General features: G+C 37.8%; 1 pseudogene; it reads right to left on the reverse strand.

Annotated features, from left to right (window-relative positions):
* Nucleotides 1–2,269: 2,269 nt before the first annotated feature.
* LOC120243566 lies at nucleotides 2,270–25,231 on the reverse strand (annotated as a pseudogene).
* Nucleotides 25,232–27,554: the final 2,323 nt, after the last annotated feature.

Consider the following 27,554-nt stretch of genomic DNA (forward strand, 5'->3'; position numbering starts at 1 on the left):
CAGATGTAATATAATGATCACAAGGTCAAGTAAAAAGCCATCATTTTCTAGAATTTTCAGAGATTGTCTAAAATATTCTGTGTCGGCCACAGGAACGTTTTCCAAATGTGGTGAGAAAATTTTTGAAATAAAAAGTGAGGCTTTAGATTATATCTGTTTATCCTTTGGTGGGGGGGGGGGGGGCTCATATGTTTTGTAACCTTGGAGAGGAAGTAGATGTTCACTCTTTCTCTTCCTTTCTGTATTTTCCAGACTGGACTCTATATTTTAGAGGATTCAAAAGTCTCTGACATATAGTCCTCTTCTTTCTTTGAGGTAGCACCGCAGGACTTGGGCTGGGAAGACAGCCATTGTCATTTGGCTTATGAAGTTATGAAATGTCAAAAAGAATCACGTAAAATTAGATTATTTCTATAGAAAGAATACCAGGAGGGTAAGGAGTAACACTAAATGGACTCCAGGAAGTGAGGAAAAGATTGAGAAATGAGGGAGATTGACATGCGTCATACACTGAAAGCCTAGGAAGCATCTATATAAAGCACTCCCTTTAAACTACCAAGATTCCCAGGAGCCTGGGGAATGGGGCATCTTTAAGGTAATAGTGCAAAGATAGATGACCAGAAACACCAAGCTAAATAGTGACTCCAGTTCTGTTAGGCTTTAGAACAACACAAAATCCCTTCCCAGAGAATAGCTTAATCTTAAATCATTGCTTCAAGAAAAAGGATGACATGATCACTGTAACAGGCGGGAAAGGAGAAATCCCCTCATCTCTGATACCTACATGCAGCTGTAGCTTCCTAATTGACCAACTACTATGTGATAGAAAATATTCACCCACAGGAAAGAATTGCGATAGAGAAAAATAAACTTCAGTTCCCTAACTCACCTCTCCCAGAATATAGTCTGACAAAGAACTTACGAAAATATACATTTGCTATTATAGACCCAACAGATGGAGTGACAGGGTTGGAACAATAATTTCTTACTGTAAATTTGAGTCACCGATCGAATGAACCCAAGTTATAGACAAGAAGCAAATCAGTGAGAAAGTGCAGAGATCTCAGTAACAGGACTTTGATGACAGTGGATAAAATATCATTTTCTCTCCTATGAAAGAAACCTGGATGCACATTGTCCATGACTAGCGTGGTGATTCAACAGTGTTATTAGGGGCCTGTCCTGTTTCTGAGTTTAAGTTTCTTAATGTTTACTTTGTGGCTTCCATTTCTGGAATTTTTCTATGGCCTGATGCAGCTTCTGATGCTCTAGGCAACATATGTATGTCCTGAACAGCGTAAAGGACAAAGAAGGAAAGAGAACATATCAGATACCTCAGGGGAGTCAGCTTTCTCAGCATCCCCACTCATATACCAGTAGTATGTAAGAAATTAGTAACTTGGAAATACTTAGTGGGAGGCTAAGAAGTTGACCTTGGCTAAAGATCTCTCCTAAACAAAAGATAGTATTCTTTCATGAAAGAAGAGGTAAATGGATACCTGCTATGTAACTAGAGGCTCGTTTGCGGAAAGTAGGATGATCACAAGGGATCACATGTGTGCAGGGCTTGCAGTAGCTAGCAGAACATTGAGAGGTCCTTACATAAATCAGGGCCAAAAAGATCATGATTCTTTCATGTCAGACATCAGGAATTCCATATGAGAAGGGTAAACCGTTAATAAATAGGGAGGCAATGGACTTTCTTTAAAATCCAATTGGGGATTAACACAGACTTCCTTTCTGGATTGATGATTTTATAGTCTTCTTCCTTAAAGAAAATATAATTTCTTTCTTTTTTAAAAAATGTTTATTCACTTTGGAGAGAGAGAACCTGCATGCATGTGCAAGTGGGTAAGGAGCAGAGACAAGTGAGGAGAGAGGATATGAAGTGGGCTCTGTGGTGAGAGCAGAGAGCCCGATGCAAGGCTTAAACTCATGAAGAACATGAGATCATGACCTGAACTGGACTCGGACACTTCGCTTGCTTAGCCACACAGGTGCCCCATAAAAATATAACGTTTATGTGGTTAAGAACTGAAGACTTTTAGAAGATTGGACCGTAAAGAATGAGAATAAAAAGAGGCTGAGCTACAGAGTTTAAAAAATATATTCATTTTTAAAATTTCTTTGATACAGTGGTCAATGAGTCAATGATATGTCCTGTCAAATCTAGTTATTTAATTCTCATGATGACAAGTTTCTTATTTTTATGTATGTATTTATTTATTTTTTAATATCCAGAATTTATAATACAAGCTTTCTCCCCAACTCAAGTGTATAAATTTTCAATTGGCTTGTGAGGCCAATAGAGATTTTTTCTTTTTGTCTAATTTGGTTTCTGAGATTTCATTCACGTCTTCAGTGGTCATCTGATCAAATGGAATTATGTTCTTCATGTTATCCAGCTCTTTTTTTTATTCCTCAATTCTGGCCTTTGAAAGAGACAAAAACTCAGCATAACTTTTCACATCTTTGTTTTCTTCAGCATCCACCTGGACAGTACATTTATCCTCTGGCACAGGAATTTTCAGGGCATTAAAGTTCTTAAAGTCATCTACCAACCCAGACTTCACCACATTGGCCTTGTAGTAAGCCCAGTCAATAGCAGGTGGATTCTAGGGGAGAGTAGCTAACCTGGAGGTAAGGGTCTCATTCCAGGATTTCAGGGAGTTATCAGTGGCCTTCTGGCTTCAGGGTATGATCTCCCCAAAAGCTTCAGTCAATGACTTTTAGAGCAAGTTTTCGCCCAACTATCTTGAGATCCTTCACCTACCCTGGTGGCCCCACAAGTTTCTTTTTATTTTATTTTATATTTTATTTTATTAATTAATTAATTAATTAATTTCTGAAAGAGAGAGAGAAAGAGACACAGCTAGACCAGGGGAGGATCAGAGAGAGACAGAAACACAGAATCTGAAGTAGGCTCCAGGCTCTGAGCACAGAGCCTGATGCAGGGCTAGAACCCACGAACTGTGAGATCATGACCTGAGCAGAAGTTGGACATTTAACCGACTGAGCCACCCAGGCGCCCCACAGGTTTCTTATTTTGAAGAGCAGTACTTGAAAATGTAACTCATTTCATTTGAGGAACTTATTCCTGGATTTAATAATGCTGATTGCTGAGCCTGCTCTAGAGATTCAGAGACAGTATAGCTGTGATGTGGTCCAGGACTTTTAGTTAGTAAAACCTCAAGGTGACTCCATCCCCAGTCTAGAGAGTTTTGTGTTCTTCGAAGGAGAGAGAATAGGTCATTGTGGTAAAGTAGGCACAGAAGAGTAAAAAGCAGTGTTGGAAACTTTGTCATCAGAGAGATACTGCAATTTGTTTTACCCAAAGGAGCATGAACCTAGTAACAGCCTGAATAACTTCAAATCACACCTGTAACTTAATTATAAATTTTTACTAGATATGCTTTTATTTTGCCTAGTTTTCCTCATTTATTCAAAAGCTTTTTCAGTTGCATGAGTTTTAAAATATTTTTTATCAGTGAAGTGGTAAAAAGTAAATGTTGCCCGTTTTTAAAAAAGTATTTGGAATTGGCTGATTTTCTTGACTTAATACTTATTTCATTTTCATTATTATTTGGCAACCAATGTTTTCTAATTTGGGATGTACTGAAGAAAGTCAATAATTTTCTGTGACTTACTGATGGATCTTTTGTAATTACTGACATATTCAGTCACTGTGAACAATCATTAATTTAATGTTCTCATCATTCCATATCTAATCTATTCTACATATTTGATTATTGTTTTCCCTGAGCCCCTCCCCATACCATATAACATATCCTCAGTGGAATGTAAGCCACATGAAGATGGCCTTTCTCTTACATTTTGTAATATCTTGCCATTTTGAAAAATGAAATAAAAAATATATCTTAAATGTAGTTTCATTTCAGGGCACCTGGGTGGCTCAGTCAGTTGAGCATCCAACTTCAACTCAGGTCGTGATCTCACCAGGTTCGTGGGATCAAGCCCCACATCTGGCTTGTTGCTGTCAGTGAGGAGCCTGCTTTGGATCCTCTGTCCCCTTCTCTCTCTGCCTCTCTCTCTCTCTCTCTCTCTCTCTCTCTCTCTTTCTCACATACACACACACAAACACACACACATACACCCTCTCTCTGTGTCTCTTTGTGTCTCTCTCTCAAAAATAAACATTAAAAAGAACTTTTTAAATGTAGCTGAATATTATTTTTGCAGTAAACTAAATAGTAATTTTTAGCTTTTCTTCACCGTGGCCTTATAGGGCTGGTTGTTATTTATTTAAGGTTAGTTATCTTTCCCCACGAGAGGATATTTCAAAGGGAAAAGGAGATTCTTAAGTTAAAATTGTGTTTCCTGAACAAAAGCACAGGGTTTATATAGTTGCTTTGCTAAAATGATTGTTGCTGCTTTTTATTTCACTCCCAGGTTATTAGGTAAATAGAAACTAAACTTTCTCGTCAATTTGTACTTACCGTAATTTCAGAAGTTTATGAGGTTGAAAGCATGAGCTATATTTTTCTGAACCCAGCAATATGTATTTTTAGTAGAAACAGAATAAACAAACTCAAAGAACAAATGAAAAACATGTTTTTAAAGGTTCCTGTTATTATAGAATTAAAAGCTGTTAGTTGTAGATTAGCAGTGTGGGTTATTTTTAAAAACAGCTTTACTCTTAATCAAAGAAATCCATAATTATAAAATTAAGAAATTTATGTTTATAAAATAAGTTGCCTCAGCTTATTGATCAGCTTACAGAATCATTGTAGAATGTTCATAGGGAAATAATTAGCTTTCCCTCTCCAAAATATATATTCCTTTTTCTCAAAATGTCTTGAGAAGAACATTCCTGTCGGAGGCCGCACTGGCTCTGACAGGTCCAGGGGTCCCTTAAGGATGGACAGTATCAGCAAAAGAGAATGAGAGAGCCCCGAGATCGTTTCTGATCACCAGGCAGGCATCTCTGTCCTGTCGGTTTTGGTGTCTTAATTTATAGGTCAAAAGTTAACATGGCATCAGGAAATGGAATTTTTACAATGGATAGCTCTTTGTGATAAGGTGTTTTTGGAAAATGTACAGAAACAGGTTTTACAGAAGTCTTCTTGCAGAACTGCCCCAATTATAGTGAGGTTGAGTAACTAAGAAAATAACAGGGTGTTCACATTTTAATAACGCTAAGATTGTCACAGGTTTGTAGATACTCTTATCCATCCTCATCACAGTGGCCAGGGTGAGGGAAGGTGTTTGTGGAAAGTAGGCCTTAGGGAAGGGGCTGCTAAACACCATCAGTTAGCATAGGTGTATGTACTAACTTATCTTCTGCTCTTATCCGTTCCTTTTCTCTAAATTAGGCTCTTTGTCTCCGGGCAAGACTTGATTTTCCAGTTATATGCTTTATTACACCGGAGAGCCAACCATACCTTTAAAGAGTTTAGCTCATTTCCAATACATAGAATAGCCTCTTCGAGGGCATTTACCTTTGTGTCTAGTTTTATGATTTCTTGAATAGCTAGGGCATGAAAGACATTTTTGGTTAGTTGATTTACATGTAGAGCTGTATGAACATCATGGACTAACGCAAAGGTAGAAACAGAATTGTACATGTAAAGGTCAATCTTTTATGACTAGGGGTCATTAGCCTGTTCATAGCTCAAGGGAAAGTATGGAGGGAAACAGGACCTGCTGGAGACACGATGTCTGTTCCCATAATCAAAAGAAGAAGTTCCCACAATAAGTTTCTTCACAAGGTCCAATCATCATACCAGGGCCGAAATAAGGGGACAAGTCACTCCTGATATTGATCAACAAGGTACCCTAGGGATCAGTGCTCAAGCAGAAATAATTGAGTGGGGGTAGATATCGCTCATCATCTGATTGGCCGTGCAAACTTGCTTTAACCTCACCAGGAGTTTTCTCAACTAGTGGGCTCAGAATGGCTCCCAACACATTCCAAATTCTAAAATTTCCATACTTGCTCTTGTCTGTATTTTTTAATTTACTTTTATGATTTAGAGAAACTTCATTTCTATAATACTTAAAACTCCATCAAAACATTTTCCTGAGCATTCAGGTAAAGCAAAAGTATATATTTTCTGACTAATTCAAATAATTATTCTAATTTTCACTTCATTTTGTGTATACCTACCCTTTTCCTATACCTTTTAGACTAAGTGTGTTTGATTCTCCTCCCTGCTAGTTACAGCTGAGCTTTGAACAAAAGGGGTTTGGGCAGCGGGGGTTCACTTACATGCAGAGTTTGTACAGTACCTACTGAATGTGTATTTTCTTGATGATTTTCTTAATAAGATTTTTTTCAAACTTCCTTCATGGTAAGAATACAGTATATAACACATATAAGATACCAAATATGTGTTAATTTGCTGCTTATGTTATCTGTAAGGCTTCTAGTCAACAGTAGACTATTAATAGTTAAGTTTTGAGGGAGTCAAAAATTAATTTTGACTACATGAGGGTCATTGCCCCTAATTCCATGGTGTTCTAGGATCAACTGTATTTTCAATTTTTACTACATTAGCCAAGATTTAAGACAGTGTAGGAATAAAAAATGTACCTAATTGGTAAGCTAGAAAGTATAGCTAATGAATGTGTTGAGTACATAAATAGCTGTCAAAACATGGATATTTTTTGAAAATGCAAGGAGGTACTAACCAGGCCAGACACAAGGATAACTGTTCAAAATAACTAAGGCTGTCCTGGACAAACTGAGGCAAATATTCATACTGGTGATAAACAATTCACCACAAGCAACATGCAGCTGGCTAAAATCCCCCATATTTTGTAAATTTATTGCAATATGCACTAGCTAAAACTTCCCATATTCTGATGCATATATTTTTACTTTTTGGGAAAACTTTGGACATTTTTCAGTCAATTGAACTTAGTTTTGGGATGGGAGCGAGGTGCTAGGGCTCAGAACTGAAAGAAAAACATCCCACCTACTTGATTCTCAAAGCATGCATCTCAAGCTTTCATGCTAAATAGAGGTATTAACATTTTATGGTATTTCAAATGTCTTAGGATGTAGCATACATAAACTGTAACTAAGCTGCCCTGTTTAGGTACAACTGTGTAGTAAAACTGATTTTAAAAATAACAGAATTTAAAGGAAAATCTATGCTTTCAAATGTTTAGTGCTTTTCAACTAATTTCTTTTAGAGCTTATCTTCAGAGAACTAGTAAAGTATAGCAACATCTTTAAAGAGAAAACAAATATTAGAAAATAAAGTCATTATTGTGTGGAAATCTCTTTGAAAGACAAAATGATTAGCATAGCAAGTACTTTAAAGAAATAGCGATAGAAACGTTAACAGAAACTAGAAAACAAAAAACAATAACATTGTTACAGTTAAGGTTGCTTAAAATCAGTTTAAAGTGATTTTTAGAATATCTGTTCCTTCTCTTCCTCAAAATAACTTCATAGTATATTCTGAACAGTTCTTGATTTGTACTCTAAATTGGCAGGAACGATTATTTTCCAGATGTGTGTTTTATCAATGGTAATGAACACATCTATTCAAATTCTCCTTCTAAGTGGAGAATTCACCTGGGTGGCTCAGCCAGTTAAGCATGCGACTCTTGCTTTCACCTCAGATCCTGATCTCACAGTTCATGAGTTGAAGCTCTGCAGTGGGCTCTGTGCTGATAAGCAGAGCCTGCTTGCTATTCTTGCTCCTTCTCTCTGCCTCTCTCCCACACATGCCCTCCTTCTCTCTCTCAAAATAAATAACCATTTTATAAGAATTCTCCTTCCATATTTGATCAGAAATATTGGTGTTGCCTCAGTAAATTGAATTTATTATAAAAAAATTACCAGTTGTTGAACTGAGTAGTACCCACAGCAGTACCATGTTTTCTTCTGGAGACATCAGATTTGCTATTGGATCAGTTACTGATTGACAGTGGTTACTTATGTAAATAACTTAGCCTCTTTGGGGTTAACCATGTGTGTGAACAGGTTGGAATGAGCCTCTAAAATGTCTTCTACCTTGAATTTTTGGTGAGTGTTTTACTTTAATATTGTAACAGGATTTCTCAACTCCTTTCTCTCACTGTTGTATATTTTCCATCTTCCTTTTCTTGTAGGGTTTTCTAATATTCCCCTTCATTTCTTTTGGAGAGAAGCTTCTGAAAGAATAGATTCATCCATTTTTCCACATCTAAAACTCTTGATTCATTAATACCTCAACTTTCTAATATGGCTTTTCTCTTACCATTTAACGGATTAATTATGATTTTTTTAGGTCACCAAATGTTTGTGTGACTAACTCAAGGTGAGCATAGGAATTCTTATCTCACTTAACATCTCTGCAGAATGTGGCGTTTTGGGGCACTTTTGCCATTTTGAAGTTTTCTCCATCATGGTATTTCATGACGCTCTCTGTTTACTTTAAAAAAATAAAACTTCTCTAGCCACTCTATTTTTTTTCCTCTAACCTCTTTTTTAACATTGGTATTCCACCAACCCTTGTTTAACTTTTATTTAACTTTACTTAAACCTATAAAAATTCATCCATTTCCAAAATTCAATTTTCACTTATTTTATGTCCATATATCTCTCCAACAGAAATATCAGATTCAACAAATGGAAAAAAAAATAAACAAAACCACTTTAGCATTCTAATGCAAATGTATTCCTCCCAGAGTATCCCTTATCACTTCATATACTAGTTGCCCACATCTTGACCTTCTATCAATTTTATTACTTAAAAACATTATCAAACTGTTCTTTTCATATGCATTACAATGACTGTGGGCTAGCCTTATTATTCATTGTAGTTGTGTATTATTAATATAATAGCCCACTGGATAGTCTCTGTTCTTCACCCCCAACCACTGTCTAAAATTTTGGCGTAGCTATAGCTTTCTGAAACAGTGAACTTATTCTAGTTCTTGCCTGCTTGGAATCCTTCAGTGTTTTTTTGTGGCCTTTAAGATAAAGCCAGAATTACTTGGAACACCTGGGTGGTTCAATCTGTTAAGCGGCCAACTTCAGCTTAGGTCATGATCTCACAGTTCATGAGTTTGAGCCCTGCATTGGGCTCTGTCCTGATGGCTGCGAGCCTGGAGTCTGCCTCAGATTCTGTATCTCCCTCTCTGTCTGTCCCTCACTGCTCATCCTCTGTCTCTCTTTCTCTCTCAAAATAAACATTAATTTTTTTCTTTTAGAAAAAAGATAAAACCAGAATTACTTAACATGGAATAAGAAACCATACAGAGTTGGCTCCTGTCCATCTGTTCTCATTAACCTGCTATATAGGACTCTATACTTATTTATATATTTATTTCTTCCCTTGAATTCTGAGTCCCTTGATGGTGAAGTCTGTGAAATACCTCATGGGTTGAAACTCCTGGAAGAGTGTCCTACATTTGAAATATGTTCAAATGGTATTAACTATTTAATTTAAAGATAGAATGTCAAATTTAATAAAAGTAAAATAGGATAAATATGTTCTCAAAGTTATGTAGAGTAATACCTCCATCAAAGAATTAGAAACCTGAGTTCTCATCTTCAATCTCTTATGAATTAGTTGTGTAACTTTCACCAAATCACATACGTTTCCTGATCCTCAGTTTCTTACCTGTAAAATGATTTTCTAGTGTTAAGAGTGATTTCTTAAGCCTCTTCTAGTTCTGACTTTCTATGCAACGTGGTACAGTTCCATTGTCATAATTTAATGAGACACATTAACTTTTCAAGCCTTTAAGGAACAATTGCCTTAACACTCAAACATAGTGTTTCACCCTAGCTTCTGTCCTATATCTAGGTATGTTTTGCCCCAAAGAAAACAGTCTCAGAGTGCTGTGATGGTAGAGAACAGTTTCTCATTTCCATTGGTTTTATATAAAGGGGAAAAAATGGTGTCATAACTCCAGAGGATTTATTTCCTGCTAACTTTAAAAGCTAAGAAATGCTTGAAAATATATCCTCAATGTCACTGATTAGAACGTCCTGTGGAGACAAATTAATATTGTCTAAATGACATTTGAAAACTTTCTAAGGGCAAAGAACAGGAGACTATGGCTATCCAATGAGTTATTTTATAATTTTGGGATGAAGTTGACTACGTTCTATGATAAGTTTTTGTGGAGCAAACAGGACAAGGTGAGTTTTACCCAGCTATGAGTAAAGTGCCTATTACTAATTTAGAAAAGGGAGGGATAACAGTCTGGAAAATTATAGGCACATTTAAATAACTAAATGTGCTATAAAGATATATGCTGAGATTTTGGTGACAAGACTTAGAAGAGTTATGGGTAAATTAATACACAGGGACCAAGTTGGATTTATGAGGCATGAAATAATTACAGACAGCATGAAGAAGAGTTTTATGTTAATGCAAATTGATAGTGATACTCAGACTCTGGTGTTTACAAATTCTGTTAATATCCAGGAAGTGTGTAATAGAATGGAATAGAAATGGCTAAGCTGATATTAAATCATGTAAGTTTATAAGTCTTGTTTTCTTTTTTTTTTTTTTTGAAGAATATTATTGTAGCAAAAAAGTTGTATATTTATGGTACCAAGTACCCAACATAAAAAATGCAGATAATGGAATGCTACCTAATTGGAAAGACATAGGTATATGATTGAGATAGCTTCTCAATCTCAATCTTCTCTCTCTCTCTCTGTTTTTTTCCTTGTAGACTGGCTACATGTTGAAAGTCATTTTTAAGTAGCTCATACTTATTTTACTCTTTTTCTTATCTCAGATTTTGTGATGAGAGAATGGCTTAAGTCACCACTATGACATATTTTACATAATACATTCTTAGTCACAGGGATTTGAACTAATTTAGGAGTTGCAAATTTAAAATGCTGATGATAGTGTATTCTTACCAAGTCTACAGAATATTTGAGTGAAATGCATGTAATCCTTTTGACCCAAGAAATTAACATTTAAAATTTCACAGAGCTAAAAAAATGTTTCAGACATGTCTATTACGAGTAGTGTAGTGGTTTAGACACTCAGAACTCTCCTCCTGCAAAACAATTAAAATCTTGCATTACAAACATATTGTTGAGTTTCAAGAAGTAAAGGAAATCTTCAAGGGCCCAAGCAAGCAAAGAGCAAAGTTCTAAGTTGAAACCTTAGCAGGAAGCAGTGAAGAATAAATAACATGAAAGCTGAATCATTCCAAGGTATAACATGCTAACCCTGTGATTAAATGCTATTATGAGGATGTATCATAGTATGCAGGAGCCTAACCAGGAGGGTTCAAGAAGCCCCAAGTAGATACCAGAATCTCTTGGATAACAGCAAAGCAAATGTAAATCCTTTGTAGTTTGAAGTATCACACTTTTAGGGCCATAGGATTCCCACAGGGTAAGATCAAGAGAAGAAATGCTCATAATCAGAGATCATAAGACACAGAAGGAAAGAAGCCTCAATGGTAAATATCAGCATAAAAAAGAAATACTTCAGATGTTTTTAAAAAGTTTTTTTGAAAGGGACCCTAAGGGGTGGCTCAGTCAGTTGAATGTCTGATTCTTGATTTCTGCTGAGGTAATGATCCCTGGGTCATGGGATTGAGCCCCACATTGGGATCTGTGCTGAGTATGGAGCCTGCTCTCTCTCTCTTTCTCTCTCTCTCTGTCTCTCTCTACCTGGTGGCTCAGTCAGTTAAGCGTCTGACTTCAGCTCAGGTCATGATGTCACGGTTCATGGGTTCAAGCCCCACATTGGGCTCTGTGTTGACAGCTCAGAACCTGGAGCCTACGTTGGATTCTGCATCTCCCTCTATCTTGCCCCTCCCCAACTTGTTCTGTCTCTCTCTCTCTCTCTCTCTCTCTCCCTCTCTGTCCATCCGTCCCTCCCTCCCTCCCCATCTCTGCCCATAAAAATAAAAAAACATTAAAAATATGATTCTCTCTTTCTCCATCTGCCCCTCTCCCCACTTGCAATCTCTCTCTGTGTCTGTCTTTTAATTTTTTTTGATTTTTTTAAAAAATATAATTGATATTCTTAAATAAGGCAAAAAAAACCTGTAGAAGAAAAATATAAGAAAAAGGGCAAGAAGAAAAAAAGTAATAAATATGGTAGATATCAATCCAACTCTATCAATAATCACTTAAATATCAATAGTCCATATGTACTAATTAAAAACAGAGATAGTCACAGCTGATCAGAGAATAGGGTCCCAGTATATATCATCTATAAGAAACTCAATTTTAATAAAAAGACCTCTTAGAATAATAGTAAAGGGATGCTGAAAGATACACCATGCTAACACTAATCAAAAGAGTGAGCAGCTATATTAATTTCATCCAGAGAAGACTTCAGAGCAAGGAAAGTTATCAGGGATAAAGAGGGAATTGTATAATTATAAAGAGGTCAGTATTCCAAGAAGACATGATGACCCTTAATAAATATGTATCTAACAATAGAACATCAAAATATGTGAAGCAGAAACTGATAGAACTACACAGAAAAGTAGATGAATCTACTGTTATAATTGAAGACTTCAGATGCTCCTCCATCAGAAATGGACAGACCCAGCAGGGAGAAAATTAGTATGGACATATTTGAACTCACCAATTCCATCAGTTAACTGGTTATTATTGACATCTATTGAGAATTCATCAAACAACAGCAGAATACACATTCCATTCATGCTCACATGGGACATTTACTAAGACTACATTCTGGACCATAAGTCACACCTTAAAAATTTAAAAGATAGACCTGGAAGTCCTAAGCTTCTAATCATAGTTTAGTCCCTCACCCAGGACAGTTGGCTTACCAATCATTGCCAATAAGAAAAAAAGACACTCCTATCACCCAAGAAATTCCAATAGAATTGGTTATATGATGCCACCTCTTCATATATCTAGTTTCCAAATATATGGATTATTGGTGAGATTTCTACTCAGTTCCATTGTTTAATTTGTCTGATCTTGTGCTAGTATCATTCTGTCTAACTTATCATAGCCATTTAATTGTTAATAAGGTAAAGTTCTTGTCAATCCCCTGCATGTGCTTCTTCTCAGACAGTATTCTGTATACTCTGGAATTGTTTTTTTCGGCCTAGTTATTCTAAGTCAACAATCTACTTTCAACCACATTGCCATCATCATTTGATATTACATTTGACAATTAACAAATATGTATTTGGTATCTACCATATGCACATACATGAGCTATGTTTGGGGATGTAGCACTGAACTGTGCTATTATGGCTCCTAAACTTATAGCTTATAGAATTACTCTGGACTTCATTTACCATGCTCAAAGCCAGCAAGCAAGCATGTTCTCTTTTAAAAGAATATGAAATTCAAAGTTGAAGAAAAAAATATGACCATCCTCCCCCTGATTTCAAGAGATGCAAAATAAGACTAAACCTAAGGAGTTCACGTCTAAACATAACTGACTTGCAGGCAATTCCTAATATGTATTTAAAATCCAGCAGGTCTGCAAATCTGTATACTTTTTCCACATTGGTGAAAGTCTGGAAAGTTGGGGAAAGTTTGTTAAAGTAAGATTATAAATCCAGCCTGCAGAGTAAGTAGAGGAGGTGTTTCCCTGATGTGATGCATGTGCTTGTTAGAAGGACAATTTTAGATTTTAGATATATAATTTTTATATATCTAAATTTTAGATATATAAAAACTATATCTAGGGAATAACTTCCTTCTGAAGTTAGGAAGAAAAATGGAGGAGGCAGAAGTGACAAACCAGAAGCTCACATTTTCACTTCACCTATCTCATTCCTGCTGTTGACATGTAGGTTGTGATTTTATAAACTTCTCTGTTTTCAAAGAATTTTGCCTATCAGGACGACATTGGACCCAAAAAGAGTGCTGAAACCATAAGGCACATAAAACTAGAAGAGTGTCAATGGGATGGCAGAAGCTTGTCAAGAAACAGAGCTTGTTTTAAAAATGTTTTTAGAAGAGAGGGCCTGTTACCATATCACAACAGAAGGCATTAAGTTCCAATTGAGCGAAGTATTAAAGGCCATAAAGTGCCTTATAATTCTGTCTGTATTCAAACCCAAAGAAAATGAAGTCAGAGAAATTATGTAAATTAAGTTGAAGTGGGGTAAAGCAGCAATTTATTGGATGAAAATTGCTGGGGCCTGTAGTAGAGCAACTTTTTGAAATCTCAGGTTTCTTTCCCATTTGTATGTAGAGATAGGCCCATCAGAAGACCTGGATCCATAAGCCCATTGCCTAACCAAACTACATACATTGTGGATGCATCATACTTTTCAAAAACCCCTAAAGAGGGGAGAACAAAGGAGCAAAGAGAAGCCATTTTAGTATAATTCTCGTATACTAAATTTTGTTTAGTATAAACAATAAATTTTGTTTTTAATGCTAAGACTTGTTAGACTTACCAGAATGCTTATCTATTAGATTTCTTTTTAAGGTCCCTTCTCTAAGCTCCTAAGTTTATACAAAAAAAAGTCCTGAATGGAAATTTGTGTTTGACTAGTAAAAAAGGTAGATATTTTTCCTTTTGTTCTTTTTCCTTTTTTTCCCTTTTCTCTTCGTTCTTCCTTCCCTTCCCTTCCCTCCCCTTCCCTTCCCTTCCCTTCCCTTCCCTTCCCTTCCCTTCTCTGTTTCTCTTTTTTACCTCTTTTATCTGTCAGACAGATTTAGAACATAAGTGAATTACAAAAGGAGGCAAAGAACCCAGATGGGAGAAATGATGCCTAGCAATAGGCCACATGTTTGAGTCTGTAATATGTTTTCACTCTCTCTTCTAAATTTTGAATATAATCCCAATTAAAAAGAAAAAAAAAAAAAAAAGCTTCACAGCTTGCATACCTGACTCCTCATTCTCTCTTGTGTCTATTATTTTCTCAATGGCTCATCTTTGAGGTGTTTAAATGGGTAGTGTTATAGAACTTAACATTTCCTTATTTATGGGACAATTAATCAAGTGTGCTTAACATTATAATTGCCTAGAAAGTCAACTTTGACCGTTCTGATTACATTGTTAAGGTAATGCTGAATTTCTTATTTAAATACTATTATTTTCCACATGATTGTATCAAATAAAAACAATTACTACTGAATTTTGATTAGATTTATTACCAAATAAATGAAATGCCTCCCTGAATTTTTAAGTCAGGGACATGTTCATTGAACTGTTTATGGAACAGAATGGTAGTTAGTGTATATGGCATTTTTCCAAACTAATTCCATTTGCCACAGAACAATCAAAATATCCAGAACACAGCTTCACTTTTACTAATTCATCTGGTTTTCTGTAATAAATTGTGTGTACTAGTGTTGTCTAAAGTAATGAAAGTATGTGTTACTTGTGAAAAATTAATTCGGCACCATATGTTCATTATTTATATCATGGTTTAAAATATTCAAACTGCTTCTCTTTTATTATAAAATATTTTAAAGTTTTCACATATCTCAAATAACTAATATATTTTTTAAAAAACAGTTCGTATAACATTTTAATATATAGTTCAATGTATATAGCTGCTTTCATTCAGCCTTGAAAATATTATGATTTTTAAATGAATCACTTATTCTCATAGAAATTACATTGTGTATATAATTTATAAGCTAAAATAATATGAAATTGACAAAAAATGCAAATGAATTATAGCATAAACGGTCATTTTAACATTTTCTGACAGTGTAGAACATTAGAAGGACAAAAATCAGTGGCACATTGTCCTATGCTGGGAAACATGTTGATTTAATCAAGACACTGTGTAAGCTTTTATGATTCAGAATAATTGTACTCTCTATGAAATCAGACATTCAAATTTGTAAGCTACTGTTTTTTTTTTTTTTTTTTTTACAAATAGTTTATTGTCAAATTAGTTTCCAGATAACACCCAGTGCTCATCCCCACAAGTGCCCTCCTCCATGCCCATCCCCCTCTCCCCTCCCCACATCCATCAGTCCTCAGTTTTTGTCAGCATTCAAGAGTCTCTCATGGTTTGCCTCTCTCCCTTTCCCCCACCATTTCCGCCCTTCTTCTCCCCCTTGTTCCTCCGTCAAGTTCCTCCTAATCCTCCTATACGTGCAAACATATGATATTTGTCCTTCTCTGCCTGACTTATTTCGCTCAGCATAACACCCTCAAGGTCCATCCATGTTGCTACACATGGCCAGATTTCATTGTTTCTCATTGCCATGTAGTATTCCATGGTATAGATAAACCACATCTTCTTGATCCATTCATCTGTTGATGGACACTTAGGCTCTTTCCATGTTTTAGCTATTGTGGAGAGTGCTGCTATGAACATTGGGGTACATGTGCTCCTATGCCTCAGCATTTCTGTATCCCTTGGGTAAATTCCTAGCAGTGCTATTGCTGGGTCATAAGGGAGTTCTATTGTTAGTTTCCTGAGGAACCTCCACACTGTTTTCCAGAGGGGCTGTACCAGTTTACATTCCCACCAACAGTGTAGGAGGGTGCCCGTTTCTCCACATCCTCGCCAGCATCTAGAGTTCTCTGATTTGCTCATTTTAGCCACTCTGACTGGCGTGAGGTGGTATCTCAGTGTGGTTTTGATTTGTATTTCCCTGATGAGGAGGGATGCTGAGCATCGTTTCATGTGTCTGTTGGCCATCTGGATGTCCTCTTTGGAGAAGTGTCTGTTCATGTCTTCTGCCCATTTCTTCACTGGGTTGTTTGTTTTTCGGGCGTGTAGTTTGGTGAGTTCCTTATAGATTCTGGATATTAACCCTTTATCTGATATGTCATTTGCAACTATCTTTTCCCATTCCGTTGGTTGCCTATTAATTTTCTGGGTTGTTTCCTTGGCTGTGCAGAAGCTTTTAATCTTGATGAGGTCCCAACAGTTTATTTTTGCTCTTGATTCCCTTGCTTTTGGGGATGTGTCAAGTAAGAAGTTGCTGCGGTGGAGGTCAAGGAGGTTGTTTCCTGCTTTCTCCTCTAGGGTGTTGATAGTTTCCTGTCTCACGTTCAGGTCCTTTATCCATTTTGAGTTGATTTTTGTGCATGGTGTGAGAAAATGATCTAGTTTCATTCTTCTGCATGTTGCTGTCCAGTTCTCCCAACACCATCTGTTAAAAAGGCTGTCTTTTTTCCATTGGATATTCTTTCCTGCTTTGTCAAAGATCAGTTGGCTGTATACTTTTGGGTCCACTTCTGAGTTCTCAATTCTGTTCCATTGGTCTATGTGTCTGTTTTTGTGCCAATACCATACTGTCTTGAGGATGACAGCTTTGTAGTAGAGGCTGAAGTCTGGGATGGTGATACCTCCCGTTTTGGTTTTATTTTTCAGTATTACTTTGGCTATTCGGGGTCTTTTGTGGTTCCATACAAATTTTTGGATAGTTTGTTCTAGTTTTGAGAAGTATGCTGGTGCAATTTTGATTGGAATTGCATTGAATGTGTAGAGTGCTTTAGGTAGTAATGACATCTTAACTATATTTATTCTTCCTATCCATGAGCATGGAATGTTTTTCCATTTCTTTGTGTCTTCTTCAATTTCCTTCATAAGTTTTCTATAGTTTTCATCATACAGATCTCTTGTATCCTTGGTTAGGTTTATTCCGAGGTATTTTATGGTTTTTTGTGCAATTGTGAATGGGATCAGTTTCTTGATTTCTCTTTCTGTTGCTTCATTATTGGTGTATAAAAATGCAACCGATTTCTGTACGTTGATTTTGTACCCTGCAACTTGGCTGAATTCTTGGATCAGTTCTAGTAGGCTTCTGGTGGAGTCTGTCGGGTTTTCTATGTAGAGTATCATGTCATCTGCGAAGAGTGAAAGTTTGACTTCCTCTTTGCCAATTCTGATGCCTTTGATTTCCTTTTGTTGTCTGATGGCTGATGCTAGGACTTCCAGCACTATGTTAAACAACAGTGGTGAGAGTGGACATCCCTGTCGTGTTCCTGATCTCAGGGGGAAAGCTCTCAGTTTTTCCCCGTTGAGGATGATGTTAGCTGAAGGCTTCTCATAGATGGCTTTGATGATGTTTAAGTAGGTTCCTTCTATCCCAACTTTCTCGAGAGTCTTTATTAAGAAGGGATGCTGTATTTTGTCAAATGCTTTTTCTGCATCTATTGACAGGATCATATGGTTTTTATCTTTTCTTTTATTGATATGATGGATCACATTGATTGATTTGCGAATGTTGAACCAGCCCTGTAACCCAGGAATGAATCCCACTTGATCTTGGTGGATGATTCTTTTGATATGCTGCTGGATTCGATTTGCAAGGATCTTGTTGAGAATTTTTGCATCCGTATTCATCAAGGATATTGGCCTATAGTTCTCTTTTTTTGCTGGATCTCTGTCTGGCTTGGGAATCAGAGTGATGCTGGCTTCATAAAATGAGTCCGGGAGTTTTCCTTCGACTTCTATTTTTTGGAATAGCTTGAGAAGAATTGGGATTAATTCTGTTTTAAATGTCTGGTAGAATTCCCCAGGGAAACCATCAGGTCCAGGGCTCTTATTTGTTGGGAGATTTTTGATCACTGATTCGATTTCTTCACTCGTTATGGGTCTGTTCAGGTTTTCTATTTCTTCCCGTGTGAATTTTGGTAGTGAGTGTGTGTTTAGGAATTTGTCCATTTCTTCTAAGTTGTCCAATTTGTTGGCATATAATTTTTCATAGTATTCCCTGATAATTGCTTGTATTTCTGAGGGGTTGGTTGTAATAAGTCCATTTTCATTCATAATTTTGTCTATTTGGGTGCTCTCTCTTTTCTTTTTGATAAGCCTGGCTAGAGGTTTGTCAATTTTGTTTACTTTTTCAAAAAACCAACTCTTGGTTTCATTGATCTGTTCAATTGTTTCTTTGGTCTCTATGTTGTTTATTTCTGCTCTAATTTTTACTATTTCTCTTCTTCTACTGGGTTTAGGGCGTTCTTGTTGCTCTGCCTCTAGCTCCTTTAGGTGAGCTGTTAGATTTTGGACTTGTGCTTTTTCTAATCTCTTGAAATAGGCCTGGAGAGCAATGTACTTTCCTCTTAGGACTGCCTTGGCCGCATCCCATAGATTTTGAATTGTTGTGTTTTCATTTTCATTTGTTTCCATATATTTTTTAATTTCCTCTCTAATTGCCTGATTGGCCCATTCATTCTTTAGAAGGGTGTTCTTTAACCTCCATGTTTTTGGCGGTTTTCCAGACTTCTTCCTGTAATTGATTTCAAGTTTCAAAGCATTGTGATCTGACAGTGTGCATGGTATGATCTCTATTCTTTTATATTTATTGAGGGCTGCTTTATGTCCCAGTATGTGATCTATCTTGGAGAATGTGCCATGCGCACTTGAGAAGAAAGTAAATTCCCTGGCCTCAGGATGTAAAGTTCTAAATATATCCGTCAGATCCATCTGGTCCAATGTGTCTTTCAAGTCCATTATTTCTTTAGTGATTTTCTGTCTGGTTGACCTATCCATTGCTGTAAGCGGAGTATTAAAGTCCCCTGCTATTAGCACATTCTTATCTATAAGCTTGTTTCTGTTTGTGATTAATTGTTTTAGATATTTAGGTGCTCCCATATTCGGTGCGTAGACATTTATGATTGTTAGTTCTTCCTGATGGATGGACCCTGTAATTATTATGTAGTGCCCTTCTTCATCTCTTGTGATTGTCTTTAATTTAAAGTCCAGTTTGTCTGATATAAGTATCGCTACTCCGGCTTTCTTTTGATTTCCTGTAGCATGATATATATTTCTCCATCCCCTTACTTTTAATCTGAAGGTATCTTCCCGTCTAAAATGAGTTTCTTGTAGACAGCATATTGATGGATTTTGTTTTTTAATCCATTCTGCTACCCTATGTCTTTTGATTGGAGCATTCAGCCCATTTACATTCAGTGTTATTATTGAAATATGTGGGTTTAGAGTCTTTGTATCTTTTGTAGGGTTCATGTTTGTGGTGGTGTCTCTGGTATCTTTGTTCCTTGCAACCTTTCCTTCAGAGCATCCCCCTCAGGATTTCTTGTAGGGCTGGCTTCGTGGTGACAAATTCTTTCAATTTCTGTTTATTTGGAAAGGTTTTTATCTCTCCTTCTATTTTGAATGACAGGCTTGCTGGATAGAGGATTCTTGGCTGCATATTTTTACTGTTCATCACATTGAAGATTTCCTGCCATTCCTTTCTAGCCTGCCAAGTTTCAGTAGATAGGTCTGTCACCACTCTGATAGGTTTCCCTTTGTATGTTAGGGCCCTTTTCTCCCTAGCTGCTTTCAAAATTCTCTCTTTGTCCTTGTATTTGGCCATTTTCACTATGATATGTCGTGCAGAAGATCGATTCAGGTTACGTCTGAGGGGAGTCCTCTGAGCCTCTTGTACTTCCACATTTACTTCCTTCCCCAGGTCGGGGAAGTTCTCTGCTATAATTTGTTCCAGGACTCCTTCAGCACCTTTCCCTCTCTCTTCCTCTTCTGGGATTCCTATGATACGGATATTGTTGCGTTTGACCGTATCGCTGAGCTCTCGAATTCTTCTTTCCTGTTCCTGGATCAGTTTGTCTCTTTTTTTGTCAGCTTCTTGTTTTTCTATAATGGTGTCTTCTAAATCACTTATTCTCCTTTCTGCCTCTTCAATCCGTGCATTGGAGGCCTCTAATTTATTATGGATCTCATTTATCGCATTTTTTAATTCTTCATGCCTATTTTTATTTTCCATTCTGTCTGTAGCCATAGTTTCTTTGATGTCCCCTATGTTTTTTTCAAGCCCAGCTATTAATTTTACCATTATTATTCTAAAATCTTGTTCAGTGATGCTGCTGATATCTGTTTTGAGCAGTTCATTAGCTGTCATTTCTTCTTGGAGTTTCTTTGGAGGAGAGGTCTTTCGTTTCGTCATTTTAGTTAGCTTTCCGGCTCTTGTTGGTTTTAAAGACCTATTATTCTCTCTGTTTCTATGAGCACTGCTATATCCAAGAAGGCTCTTTGACTTTCCAGGGCCTACCCTTTCAGAGAGTGTTTTTTGAATGGTATCCCCTGGTCTCTCTTGTTGGGACCTTGGTTATTTTATTTTCCTATTCGTAGTGATATTTGGGACTCTCCACCTTGTGCACTCTAGCTTGTTTCTTGAGGTAGCCCTGGAAAAGAAAACAGACAGACAAACACACAGGGAGCAGGAGCACACAAACGCACAGGCTAATTCAACTAACATGCAAAGCGAGAGGGAAAACGAAAAAGTTAAGAGAAAAGATGGAGGAGGGAGGGCGAATAATAGGGAGTATAAAATACATAAAAGGGTCAAAAAGGGGAAAAGAAAAGGAAAAAAGAAGAAAACCGATGGACAAAGAACGGTTTAAAGCATATAACCAGATTTCCCAGCTACAGTTAAATAGCCGTGTGTATGCAGTGCTGGTTGAGGAGCATAGAGAAACAGAGAGAAAGCAGGGCGGGATGAGGCACAATTGGAAATAGAATGAACAGGCAGAAGGGATAAGAAGCTTTTTTCAAAGAGGTAAAGGGTAGAATATGGTTGGATAGGTGAGAGAAGGGTGCTGGAATTATCCAGAGAAACTATATAGTCTAATTACTCCTGAGAGAAAGAGATGAAAATGTCGGTAGGTGTAGAATTTACATCTACAGAATGGACTCGTTGTGATTGTTTAAGCAAGCTGGCGACCAGAGTTAATCAGGTCAGTGTTCTGGGGAAAAAAGAGAGAAAAGAGGAAGAAGAAGAAAAAGGAAAAAAAAAAAGGGAGGAGGGCAGCTCTCAGGCAGGGATGGGCGTGGCGTGATCCAATGCCTCAGGCGGGAGTTCTGACTTGGCAGTTGTGGGGAGGAGAGTGACGGTGCTCCTGTCCCTTCTTGAACCAAGCGCTGCACCTCGCTTTTTTGGGCGTGTAAACTCCCCGTACCGGGGGCGCAGCCAATGTTGGTTGCACTCTTCAACCCAGGCCAGTCCCAGTCTCTAAATCCCAGTCGGCACGCCCTGCTGGAATTTCCTTAGACACAACTTCTCAGGCAGTCCCCTCGGGGCAATTCCAGGCCTCCCGCCTCGCTCTGGGGGTGGCGTCAGAATTGCTGCTTCCTTCTCTGGGTGGGGTCGGCAAGCATGGGCGGGGGCTTGCCTGCAGGGTGCGCTGAGCCCGTTGGAGTGAGGAAAACCAGGTCCCTCTATGGCTTGTCACCCGAAAGACTTACCGGGAAATTTCCCAGTTTTTAGCTCTTTGCCTTCCCTCTAGAGTACCAGCCAGCCAGGAGCGCGGACGCCCGGAGTCCGCGCGGCTCTTCCACGGGCCCAAGCCGCCCGGGAGGACAATGGCGGCAGGCGGGCCACTACTCTGAAGTCCAGCCGCCAGGAGTCGGCACAAAGCAGCAGTCTGTGCACTCAGCATCCCCCCCACCCCGGGACCAGTTGGCGCGAGGGGACCTGGTGTGCAGGTTATTAGCAAGTACGGTCTTTCTATGCCCCGAGCAGAGGTTTTTTCCCCCTGAGTGGAGGTTTTTCTGTCTCAGACTCTCTCTTTTTCCCCTCTCTCTTCCCGTAGAGGGTAGAGGGGGATCGCCTCCCACCCTGGAGTCTCCAATCCCGGCCCGATTTTATCTTCCCCAGTTTGCACTCACGTTAGAAGGATTTCTCAGTCGATTCTGCGTCCTTTTTCTCCCAATCTCTCAGGTTTTATAAGGTTTCCAAAGGCTTCAGATCTTTTCCATGTGATGTATGGGCGCGAGTGCAAGTATGGAGCTCTCCTTACTTCTCCGCCATCTTGCCCTGTCCCCAGCTGTAAGCTACTGTTTTAATAAGAAATGAATCAAAGATTAGAGAAACATTGCATTTACTTTCTTGTTTTCTCTTACAAACAAATTTAACTTTCCAACACAGAGACATTTCTTTCTATTTATTCTTTAAAGTTATATTTATACAATTGATGTATATTTTCAACATTAATGAAATACCTCTCATAATGTATAACAATTGTAAATTCAAGGATAAATTATTCTTGAAATCCAGGTTTCTACCGTCTTTCACTGAATGGAAATTTGAAATGTTATCTGTGGGGAATTATTTTGATTAGTACTATCATCAATTCCCCCCAAATGCCCTTATTTAAAGATGAGTTATTGCCTTATTTCAAATGAGAAAAACACATTTTTTCTCTTTGTTTTTCTTTATATCCTGAAAACAAATGAATTTTAGGATTCAAAACATCATTGGCTAGCCAGTTTAAGAATATTATATGCTCATAAGTAAAAATCATGAGTAAATTTTGTAAATGGTAATGTATTTTGTACATAAATTATATTGAAAGACTATGCCAATAAACATGAGTTTGAATTCTAATTTTGGCACATTCCAGCATTTTGAGAACTTCAAATCGTTATCTGAATCTGTGTTTTTGAAAAACCTGTAAGAGGAAGACAATAATCTCATTTCAAAAATCATATTTTTGGGGCGCCTGAGTGGTTTGGTTGGTTAAACGTCTGACTTCAGCTCAAGTCATGATCTCTCTCAGAAATTTAAAAAAACACATTAAAATTTTTGATATGTTTTATTATTTTAATTTCTATCATGTCTAATGTGAGTCATTCCGTATTTTTGATGATTGTGCTTAGTTATACTATGCTGTGCTGAGGTTATGATTTAGCTCTCAGAGTAAAATACCTAATTTGCCTAAATTCTAAATAATCAGGCCTTCTTTATCTTACCTTTTTCCATCCTCCCCCCCCCCCCCCCCCCCCCCCCCCCCCCCCCCCCCCCCCCCCCCCCCCCCCACTCATATCCCCTATCTCTGGCAACCAGTGCTCTGTTCTATTAATTTGGGCTGTTTGTTTTGTTTGCTTTTTTCATATTCTAGTTGATTAAATACAGTATTTGTCTTACTCTGTCTGACTTATTTCACTTAGTATAATGCCTTCGAAGTCCAATCATGGCATTTCAAATGGCAGGATTTCTTTCTTATGGCTAAAGAATGTGTGTGTGTGTGTGTGTGTGTGTGTGTGTGTGTGTATCACATTTTTCTTATCCATCCATCTGTCAGTAGATACTTAGGTTGTTTAGATTTTGGCTATTACAAACAATGCTGCAGTGAAAATGGGGTTGCTGACATATCTTTAAGATGGTGATTTCACTTCTTTCAGATATATGTCTAGGACTGGAATTGCTAGATTATACAGTAGCTCTATCTTTAATACATTGAGGAACCTCCATACTGTTTTCTATGTTGACATATCAATTTACATTCCCAAGGACTGCTTTATCTTTGGTTCTACATAATATCAGAGATATGTATGTCATTTTATGGTTCATTAATATGTTCATCTATATAGTTTTACTTGTTCCTTATAAAAATATGATTTTTAATGTTTTATCATGTTTATTTATTTATTTTGGGGAAGAAAGAGAGGGAACGAGTCGGGGAGGGGCAGAGAGAGAAAGGGAGAGAGAATCCCAAGCAGGCTCCACAGTGTCAGCTCAAAGGCCAACGTGGGGCTTGATCTCACAAATCATGAGATCATGACCTGAGCTGAAATCAAGAGTCAGATGCTTAACTAACTGAGCCACCCAGGCAACCCCACAAAAATATGACTTTTTTTTACCTTTTTTTTTTTTAAATTTAATTTTTAGAGAGAGAGAGAGCAGGGGAGGGTCAGAGAGAGAGGGAGATACAGAATCTGAAGCAGGCTCCAGGCTCTGAGCTACCTGTCAGCACAGTGCCTGATGGGTAGCTTGAACCCATAAACCGTGAGATCATGAGGTGAGCCAAGTTGGACGCTTAATTGACTGAGCCACCCAGATGCCCCAAAACATTTCCAAAATAAAACATGATTAAAAGCCAACTTGTTCATAAAAGGTATTGGTAGCAAAAGACACTTAGGGAATTCAGTTATCAACTCTACAAACTTTCATTTGACTCCAGATTGATGGTTTACCATGACCTTTAAATTCAACTAGTATTTAATTAAAATTCATTCTACTTTCATTTAACATAGCATGGGAACCTGGTTTTCTCCTTCAAATCTCCAGGTATTTGTGGGGGAATTGGATATCTATTTCAAATATTTGTCTATAACTCCATTTTTACATCAATCTCCATTTCATCTCCTGCTGAGCTGTCATTCTTCTTTATCCCTACCAGGCCATTATCAAGTTCCTTCATTTTCCCACAGAAACACCCAAATGAGAATGAGTCCGTAACAATATAAAATTGTGACTTAGTTTCCAAGGGTGGTGTGTGGGTAGCATTTATAGCACAGAACAATATAGAACTTGAAAGTCATTTAGCAGCCGTATCTAATCCCTGAGTAATTTCAAAATTCACCTCTCCTAGAAGAGGCTCACCTTTGTAGGTTTCTCATTCCCATTCATTCCGGTTGTCTCTCTGTAAATCAAAAATCTCCCCACTCTCTACAATGGAGAACAATTCAGTACCCTCCAAATTAACTGGATGTCTTCCTTGCATACTCACAATTTATTAGAGTGATTATTAAACGAAGAGTGAAGGAGCAGTTCCAGAATCCCACACTTAACTAATTGTGTTAGTTCCCTAGGGTTGCCTTAATAAGATACCAAAACTCAAAAGTCATGAGGCTTAAAACAACAGGTCTGTATTCTCAGTTCTGGAGGCTTGAAGCTAAAAGCTAACATGCTGACAAGGTTGATTCCTCCCAAGGAATTTCTGAGGCAGAAGTGTCCTTTGCCGCTCTCCTGGTTTCTAATGGTTGCTAGCAATCCTTGGTGTAATACTTGGCTATGAATGTGTCACTCCAGTCTTTGCATTAGTCTTCACAGTGGCCTTCTTCCCCCTTCATCTGTTTTTAAATTTCCCTCTTCTGATAAGGACATCAGTCATTGGATTCAAGCCAGTCCTAATCCAGTATGACCCCACTTTAGCTTGATTGTATCTGTAAAAACTCCGTTTCAGAAGGTCATCGTCACAGGCTTAGGAGTTTGGATTTCAATATTTTCAATTGAGGGACACAGTTAAACTCATAACATGGAGTAAATGGCTTAAGTAGGAAACTTAAAACTGGCTTTTTCTCTAGTGTTGACCAGACCCAAGGTTTGGCAAAACTGTTATTCTCTAATAAGAAACATCCCACTTTGTTGTGTGCTCAATATTTTTGTGTTTTGTTGGGGGGCAAAATAAGTCACCCCAAAATATGCTGGTTTTGCATAAGACTTATTTTGAGCTGAAAACCATTGAGAAGAAGCAGATATAAGAAAAAGCTGTCTGCTCTCTGCTATTTGCCTGAAAGCAGGACATAAATTTATAAAGGTGCCCTCTTCTCTTTACCAAGAAGGACAAAAGTTAATCACTGGAGACAACTTAAGACTTTTATCAGCTTAGCAACAGCACCAGAGGAATTTACGTAATAAACTTCATTAACTAGCCTTGTCTGCCTTTAATTTCCCATATATTTGCCTTCGCACAATTTGCCAGCCCTGGAAACCATTTTTGTTTGTCCTGTCACTTCTCTAAAAATGTATCTTTCCTTTGTTAAGATGCCACCAAGCCCAAGTTCTAACCAAACCTGTGAGTTACTCACCTTGTGTACTCTTCATGTGTTACTTGCACAATGCATGTTAATAAATATTTGTTTGGGTTTTTTTTGTTGTTGTTGTTAATCTGTTTTAGGTTCATCTAATTTACAGAGCCCTAGCTGGAAAACCTAAGATGGATAGAGAAAGAGATTTTTCTTGTCCTCTAACTCCTATAAATATACTTGAGCTTTGTTATGGGATGCAAATAAATTACTTGGTAATAGACTGATCCTTTCAGGTCTTCCTTTTAAGATTTGTTAGGTGGGAACAGAGCTCAGTTTAGGACTAATTATTCCTCCATAACAAGGAATAATTAGACTCTTCTGAGTATGCTACCCAGTGCCTGAATCCTGAGGTTTTCCACTTGGATTAGTGGGAATGGGCACTATTTCCAGCTCTATGTGAATGCCAGCATCTTTGCCTCTAGGCTTCTGAGTGGTTCTTTCCCTGACTTTGGGTAGTTTCCTCACAGACACGTGTTGATCAGTGCTGCTGGGGCCCATCTGCAGATCTCTAGATTTCTGTCTTCAGGCAGCTCTCTTTTCACCAGTACTCTGCCCTGCGAACTCTATTTTGCTCTACCAGTCTTTCACCTTTATCTTCTCAAATTAGGGGATCTGCTGAGCTCTGGTTGGGTCCTCCTCCACATACCACAGCCTTGTGTAGCTTTACAGCCTCCTGTGTGTGAGCATTAGGTTGCTTCCAGTATCTTGCTATAAACACTGCTGCAATGAATAACCTTGTGCTTATGTTCATATTGTTAGAAGTGAATTTAACAATAAGATTTCTAGAAGTGTAATTACTGAATCAAAAAGTAAGTATACATGAAGATCTGCTGTGTATTGCCAAAATATTTCCCTGGAAAGATTTTATTGATTTCCATTCCCATTAGCAACAAACGAGTGAGCCTGTTTTCCTTCACCCCCATGAACAGAAAGTATTGTCATGTTTTTAAATTATTGTCAGTTTGAGGGGCGCCTGAGTGGCTCAGTCGGTTAAGCGACCGACTTTGGCTCAGGTCATGATCTCACGGTTCGTGGGTTTGGGCCCCACATCAGGCTCTGTGCTGACAGCTAGCTCGGAGCCTGTAGCCTGCTTCAGATTCTGTGTCTCCCTCTCTCTCTGACCCTCCCCTGCTTATGCTGCC

This window comes from Hyaena hyaena, unplaced genomic scaffold (genome assembly GCF_003009895.1).
Source record: "Hyaena hyaena isolate Hyena2069 unplaced genomic scaffold, ASM300989v1 scaffold_346, whole genome shotgun sequence".
NCBI lineage: Eukaryota > Metazoa > Chordata > Mammalia > Carnivora > Hyaenidae > Hyaena > Hyaena hyaena.